The sequence below is a fragment of the Paroedura picta genome, chromosome 6 (assembly GCF_049243985.1).
Source record: "Paroedura picta isolate Pp20150507F chromosome 6, Ppicta_v3.0, whole genome shotgun sequence".
NCBI lineage: Eukaryota > Metazoa > Chordata > Lepidosauria > Squamata > Gekkonidae > Paroedura > Paroedura picta.
This window is the reverse complement of record NC_135374.1, coordinates 95260276-95268604: the sequence shown is the minus strand read 5'-3', so window position 1 is coordinate 95268604 and position 8329 is coordinate 95260276.

Sequence of the window (8329 nt, the reverse complement as noted above, 5' to 3'; positions counted from 1 at the left end):
TTCCAATAAGCAGGCAAGTTCACTTTTGATGCACATGGCATGCGCATGCACATTCCCAGTTCTCCCTGAACGAAATGGTTTTTTTTAATAATCTTGATATGTAATAGGTGGGAGGGTTTGCAGGGGTAGTCAAACTGCGGCCCTCCAGATGTCCATGGACTACAATTCCCAGGAGCCCCCTGCCAGCATTTGCTGGCAGGGGGCTCCTGGGAATTGTAGTCCATGGACATCTGGAGGGCCGCAGTTTGACTACCCCTGGTTGACTAAAGGTAAAGGTAAAGGTATCCCCTGTGCAAGCACCGAGTCATGTCTGACCCTTGGGGTGACGCCCTCCAGCGTTTTCATGGCAGACTCAATACGGGGTGGTTTGCCAGTGCCTTCCCCAGTCATGACCGTTTACCCCCCAGCAAGCTGGGTACTCATTTTACCGACCTCGGAAGGATGGAAGGCTGAGTCAACCTTGAGCCGGCTGCTGGGATCGAACTCCTAGCCTTATGGGCAAAGCTTTCAGACAGCTGCCTTACCACTCTGCGCCACAAGAGGCTCCCTGGTTGACTACCCCTGGTTTAAAGCTTGAGGGCACATTCACATTGCAGTTTTATTTATTTATTTAATTAATTTATTTATTATTATATTTATATACCACCCTCCGCTGAGGCTCAGGGGTGGTATAAAACTTAGCAGAACAGGGAACAATACAGATAACTATGCTGATTTACTCCACTCCAGGTACATTGAGATCACTGGATTCAGACCAGTGCAGCTCTGTATAAGATTGCTTCATACTGTTATAAGTTGCACTCAGTTATATCACATTGTAGTTCTGAGCAGACTTGAAACTAGCTCTCCGAAATGTGTTTTGCATGGAATTATGGACTCCTTTTCCGTTGCTCAGATGCCACCCTTTCCTTATTCCTTGCATTTCTACCCCACCCTTTCTCCATGGAGCAGAAGGAAGTATATGTGAAATAGCAGCCTATTGCCTTCCCAACAACCCTTTGCATTCTGCTAGTCTTTGAACCTGAGCCTGGCTTAGTGTTTTTAAGCTGAGAATAAAGAGTACCTTTGCTGTAGAGAAGCAGATGCACTGCTGTTTTCTCTCAAACAAGATGCTTATCACGCAGCATGGATGAAGACCGTTGACATTAGATTACAGCAGATGGGCCTTACATTAGAAGAAATTCTCCAGCTGGATAAGGCAGAGCGCCTCAACATTGTCAAGCATCATCTCATCAAGCTCTATTATGATAGTATGGAAATTTGTGCTCCTAGAGTTTGTTTGACCCAATTCTTCGGCATTTTACTACCTCAGTCCCTTCTGTCCTACACAAACTATTTAATGAGTCTTCACTACGCTGGGACCCTTGCTTTAAGCTCTCTTCATTCCAAGTCTTCCAAAGCACTGTGTGGGAAGTTTTGTAATATTCCACATGCAGATCACCTTTGTCCATGCGGCCTGAGTAAAATTGACCATTTTATCTCATAAAATCCTTTTATACCGCTTTTAGGAATTGATGGATTTTACCTCTTTTATCATATTTTTCGTTCAATAATTTTCAAAAGGATGTCATTGCCTGTCTGATGCTCGTCAGTGACTCAAATTTAACCTTACTGGTTTGCTCAATTTCCATGCCAAAATAAATAAATGAAGGGAAAGCATGCTAAGATGTTTTCTTTTCCTGTTCTGGGTCTAAATGTGGAAAGTATAAGGCATATTCACTTTGGGGCCAGTTTAGTGTAGTGGTGAGGAGTGCGGACTTCTAATCTGACATGCCCGGTCCGATTCTGCACTCCCCCCATATGCAGCCAGCTGGGTGACCTTGGGCTCACCACAGCACTGATAAAGCTGTTCTGACCGAGCAGTTATAATATCAGGGCTCTCTCAGCCTAACCCACCTCACAGGGTGTCTATTATGGGGAGAGGAAAGGGAAGGCGATTGGAAGCTGCTTTGAGACTCCTCCTTGTAAAGAAAAGTGGCATATAAGAACCAAATCTTCTTCTTCTAAACCAAAAGAGGGGAAAGGGGGGCAAATAATCATGCGGAACATTTGGGATCAATGGAGCACAATCCAAAGGGAAGCACTCCTGGGACAGGGTGCAGAAACAGTCACAGGGAAAATCCCTACCTACACATTTGTGTATCACACTCTGCATAATAGCCAACAAAATGTATGCAATGGAGGCCTAACAGACTTCATTTTGCAGTTTTATCAAAAGTGTGACAAGATATTAAAATTTGATTCAAAATGGATGAAATGCTGATAAAAAAAAAACCCGACCACTTCCAGCTACATAAATGATTTAGATGTCCATGGGGAGAAGAGATATCCTCCTATAACTAAGCAACAATCCCCTGAACCCAGAAAAGCTCTAATTCAGAATAGAGACCACCTAGAAAACTTCAGCAAATTATCTGTGTTGCCTGAAAATACCACCTAATTACCAGTTCTGAAGCTAATGAGATTTAAATAACCCTGTCTAGATTGTAATCTCAAACTTCACTAGCCTAAACTTTTCAACCTACAGGCTTAGAGGACTGCAAGAGATCTCATTCTCTTTGCTACCCATCTCCCCTTGCTCCAACACTGTTATGATCGATAAAATATAAGCTTCCAGGGGAAAATCAGCAAAGCATAGACAAAGAGTGGGCTCCTACACATGGGATTCACCGACAAACATGGAAGCGGCACACTAGAAACGATGAAACCAGTGGGACTTAAACACTGGCTCAACTCAAATCTTGTTCGCCTGTTCTCAGGAGGATTATGATGTTTCTATGGACTGTTCATCCTTTCATTGACCTATTCATGGCTGTTTAGCAGGTCCCTTCATCATGTTCCTTCCTAACAGTAGACTATAATGCAATTGGCTCTCTATACAAAATCCAATTCTTCCCGGCCCAGCGACGCTACTGCTGCACTCAGCAGATAATTGTTTAAACAGACAGTTCAATCAATAACAATTATATAAATAAGTCATAAATAAACATCGCATTAAAGAAAAAAAATCTTACCATTCACTAAGTGGTCCTTCATGGTTATTAGTCAGTAGTATCTTCATGCATAGGCAATTTTGAAAGAAAAAACAACAACCTGGTACAGATTTCTTTAGTGGGCATTCAAGCTGTGCAGAGCCATACCTAAGAGTCCAATGATTGGCTCTCATCTGATCATCCTAGTTGAACCCAGTAAGTTTGTATTTGTGGCAAGCCTCCCAGAGTTTTCCCACATGTCAGGGTCTCCACTGTTTCCAGGCAAGTTGAATCCCCAGCTGATGCTTTGAACTTGTGGCACCCCCTTCTGCAAAATTGTAGGGAACATTTTTTTTTTTATTTGGCTCTGCACTTCCTTTGAAAAGGGGTGTATTTAAAAATACAATGGGCTTTGCCCCTAGTAGAATAAAAAATGGGTTGGATACATTGTGGGGAACAGCATGCATTTTGTTATTTCAAAGGCCCCCACTCCTCCTTAGCTGCCAACTAAGACAGGAAGGGATGAACCATATAACATCACTTTGTGATCCTGGAAGGAAAGATAAAGCTGACAGAGATTCGTTATATTGTTATATGTTCCGTTATATTGTTATATATTCTATGTAAATGTTCTACAATGTTTTATGTAAACCGCCCAGAGCCGTAGGGAAAAATGGTATAAAAATCGAAATGAATGAATGAATTAATTAATTAATTAATATTTTGTATGTGTTTTGCACACAGTGAAACAGCACAAGTGCACTGATATGGATTTAATAATTTAAGGACCACTTGAAAAACATGAACTTGAAGCTGGAAAACAAGCTTTCTACAAAGGACATAATTCTGAGGGGGGACCTCCTTCCATATGACTTGGATGAGAAGTTCTAATGACCAAATACAGACAGCATTTAGTTCTTCTCTAGAAACAGGTTTGATCCGGTCCAAATTCCTCACTGTGACAAAAGAGCTATTCTGAATGTTTGATGTGAAATAACATTCCCTGCTAAAACTCTGTAGGGAAGCCTGGAAAACACCTGCTTAAATTATACTTGGCTTCAGCTAGTAATATTAATTCCTCATTTTCCTGAGCATTAAATTTGCCTAAATTGCTTTAAATGTTATTTTAACCTTTCCAAATGAAAGCATAAAGTAATAGAACATTTCTACAACCTGCCAGATTGTAACTACACACTACTCAGAAATAAAATAAGAGCTCAATTTTTAAATCCAATATATCCACTTCCACTTGGCCCCGCAAATAAATAGGGTTTTGCCCCCCCCCCTCCTATGTACATTTCCTCTAACGGGTAAATAATAAGTCCTCATTGTTTGGTGAAATGAAAAGCTGACAGTAATAATGAATAAAGAATCTGTCCCTTGAGTAATACATGGAAAGACTGAACAGACTAGAATGGGGGAAACAGATTATTTAAAGCTGATTTAGGCTAGTTCAAATGGAGAACCATAACTGCTTGTAACATCCTAAAACAGCAGAGATTGATGCAAAAGGCTGCTTCTAAACTTTATACAGAACTAGCATTAAAGGCAATACTGTCAAGTGCCACTGCATGCAATGGGATTTTCTGTCCCAGACAAACTGTTTTTAACCCTAGCCTGTTGTTAAGATATCGGGGTGTGTTCATTTCCCATCTTGCGTTAGACCTGGGAAGAAAGCATTCCCATCTTTAACAGCTTCTCAGCCCCTTAATGCTTCATTTCCCCATGTGTAATAGGAGAAGAACCTCCTTTTCATTCATGTTTTCCATAACATTAAAATCATAGAATCATAGAGCTGGAAGGACTCCGGGGAATGGTAGAGGACAGGAAGGCCTGGAGGATCATTGTCCATGGGGTCGCGATGGGTCGGGCACGACTTCACACATAACAACAACAAGAGCTGGAAGGAGCTATACAGGCCATCTAGTCCAACCCCCTCCTCAACGCAGGATATATATTTTAAAAAAGAAACAAATGTGCAGTCAAAAGGTTCCTTTCAAGTTACCGTTTAAGCAGAGCCAGTGTGGTGTACTAGTCAAGAGCGGCAGCTTCTAATCTGGCCAGCCGGGTCTGAATCCCCGTTCCTCCACCTGGAGCCAGCTGGGTGACCCTGGGATCATCACATTCCTGATTGTGCCGTTGTTATTAAGCAGTCCTGTCAGAAGCTTTCTCAGCCTCAGGTGGTCTATTGTGAGGAGAGGGAGAGATGGAGATTGCAAGCTACTTGGAGACGCCTTCAGGCAGTGAAAAGTGGAGTTTAAAAACCAACTCTTCTTCTTTTACTATTCCTTTGCCAGAGAGTCACGTTGATGGCTTGTTCAGCTGCTGAAGGAGTAGATTGGCCATTTGCTTTACTACCCCTATAGTGGAGCTGGCAAGGGAAGAGTACAGGTTTTGCAGGCATAATGGGAAGGAGGAATCACTGTGCCTAGGCTCCTCCTTCTCCAGCGTCACCTTATGTCAGCAGCACCCATAATCTTGCTCATCATCCCCATGATACTTAGGCCAGCAAGGAAAAGCTTGGGCACAGTAACTTCTGGCTTTACCCAGTGATGGCTGAAGCCTGCCATGTCTGGAGAAGAGCAGCAAAGCAGTCCTGGCCATACCCCTGCTAGCTCGTGCAAGGGCAGCAAACAAGGAGGAATGCTATGGCACCTCCTTCCTCTCCAGCTGCAAGGACAGCCATTCATCTGGTGGGGGCATGGTTGTGGGAGAACTGCGGCCCTTTTCTCAGGGTCACTTCCATCTCCCACTCCATCCTGGCTGGAATTTCTGCATCAAAAAGTCAAAGAAAGTTTGGGAACATGCCTATCAGGCATCTTTGAATCACAGCCCTCAGTTGACTACAACTACTATTATTTTGCATTGTGCAGTCCATTTCCTAGAGTCTAAATGTGCTCTCAATTTCCTTGTGCAGCTCCATTGGAGTGACTACATGGAAACCAATACCTTTATTATCATGTTCATTTCTCTTTCTAGCGAAACTGAAACAAAATGCAGCAAAACAAAACACACACACACACAACTGACAGGTCACCCACTGTCTCTGATTAGAGGGTGGGTCCACACTAAAGGAACCCTCAGTGCTATGAGGACTCCACGCCATATGCTGCTTTTCTTACAATCATGGAAAGTTTCTGTCATAAGCATAAGCAAGGCTAAGGAAACCTTGGAGCTATTCATGGATTCTGGCAATATCATTCAAAGGGATGGCAGCCCACCGGAGGGTGCCACTAGCAAACACATTGCTCTGAAATGCGGCTAGTCACGGAGATTAAAAATTAACACCTTCAAAGGATTACTGTAACTGCAACTCTGATTCTCTCTCTCTCTCCCTCTCTTTTTAAAAAAAGAAACGTTCTAATTAAAATAAGAAAGAGGAGTGTCCATTCCTCGGGGCATCTCTCACTGCCATTTATTTTATAATGGATTATCAAAGTAAATGACAAGGTATTTGCATTTCTGAATTCCACTATCATTAATATAATTAATACAGCGTGCATGTTTGTCATACTCCGTTCAGAGAGCTCAGGGGAGGGGAGAGGACTGGCTCACAAGACAACAACCTAAAATATGATGATGCATGCCGTTTGAACCAAGGATGCTAAAGTCCTTGGCAAACCAGGTGACTGAAAACAGGAGTGGCCTTATTTGCAGTGAACATTTTCTTGGGAGCCACCTTCCCTCCCCCTCGAACAGATGCACCAGCTAGTTTGCTGCTGATCACAGCAGTGATTTGAACATATTTGCCTCTGTGCAGTTGGTGACATTCAAAATCACATCAGCTTTATCGTCACATGCTCTGAGCTTATGGGCATGATTGGATGGGAACCCGAGTCTTCCCCGTCTTCTTCTGATCCCATTCAGGAGGCTGTGAAAATCACCACCTCTTATGAGATCATACTGGGAAACAATTTGGAGCCCATCCTAATTCTAAAAGCCTCTCCCATTTAAATGGCGCCTATCCCATTTAAAAGCAGCAGATTACTCTCCCCAACCACAAGGTAAAGTTTATAGACTAAGGAATGGAAATGGATAAGAAAAGGGGCAGTCTGAAAACACAGTGCAAGTTTTGTTCTTGTAAGACTGCCAGCCGGGTTGAGAAGAACCTGGAGACTTTGGAGGTGGACCCAGGGGGTGGGCAGGATTTGGGGCAGGAAGGGACATCAATAGTTTAGAAAGCTATGGAGTCCACTCTCCAAAGCAGTCATTTTACTCCAAGGGAATTGATCGCTGTAACCTAGAGATGAGCTGTAAAATTGGGGAATTCCAAGGTCCCACCTGGAGACTTGCATCCCTACGTTCTTACTATTGTCCAAGCGTCTCATTCCGACCCCACACACCCCTGTAAGAATAACAGGTTTACCATGCAATCTAATGCAGTAACCTTTGACTCATGAAAGCTTATACCAAGAAAATGTAGTTGTTCTTTAAGGTTCTACTGGACTCAAATTTTGGATGGTGCAGGCTAATCCAATCTTGCCAGATCTCAGAAGCTAAGCAGGGTCAACCCTGGCTAGTATTTGAATGGGAGACCTCTAAGGCAGGGGTAGTCAACCTGTGGTCCTCCAGATGTTCATGGACTATAACTCCCATGAGCCCCTGCCAGCAAACGCTGGCAGGGGCTCATGGGAATTGTAGTCCATGGACATCTGGAGGACCACAGGTTGATCACCCCTGCTCTAAGGAATACCAGAGTCATGACATGGAGGCAGGCAATGGTAAACCACCACTGACCATCTCATGCCTTGAAAAACCCATGGGGTCACTGTGACTTGACCCAAGGGAGGGACTTGACCCTGTGACTTGACCCAAGGGAGGGAGGACCCTACAGACTAACATGGATACTCACCAGAAAGGGAAAAAAAGTAATAATCAGATGGAGAATGTAACTAAGCTCACTACTATCAACCAGCTGATAAGGCTGGAACTCTGCTCAAGGCTGCAAGAACTCAGACGTCTTCTGCTTTGCGATCCAATAAAGGTGAGAGAGCATTCCAAATGGTGGGAGAGGAAGCTTCGCCGCTTTTCCCTTACTTAACATGCCTTAAATCTGACCTTGAAAGAAGCACCCCTGAGGTAAGAGTGGATGGTTCAAGAGATTATTTGTGGCCCAGGCATGTTTGGCAGGGATAATTTATAGGCTTTCATATTGTTATGTTCCTGCAAGAATGCTAATTTTGCTATGGGGGACACTAACCATTTTAGCTGTCAGCTGAGATCAAGACTACAGTGTGTGCATGTCAGGGGGATAATTAGGTTAAAAACAGTGAGTTTCTTCAAGAGGCTTAGGCATACAATATGCTTATACATACTTTACGGCCCTGCATCATTCCATCATCAGTGGTGGAAATAAA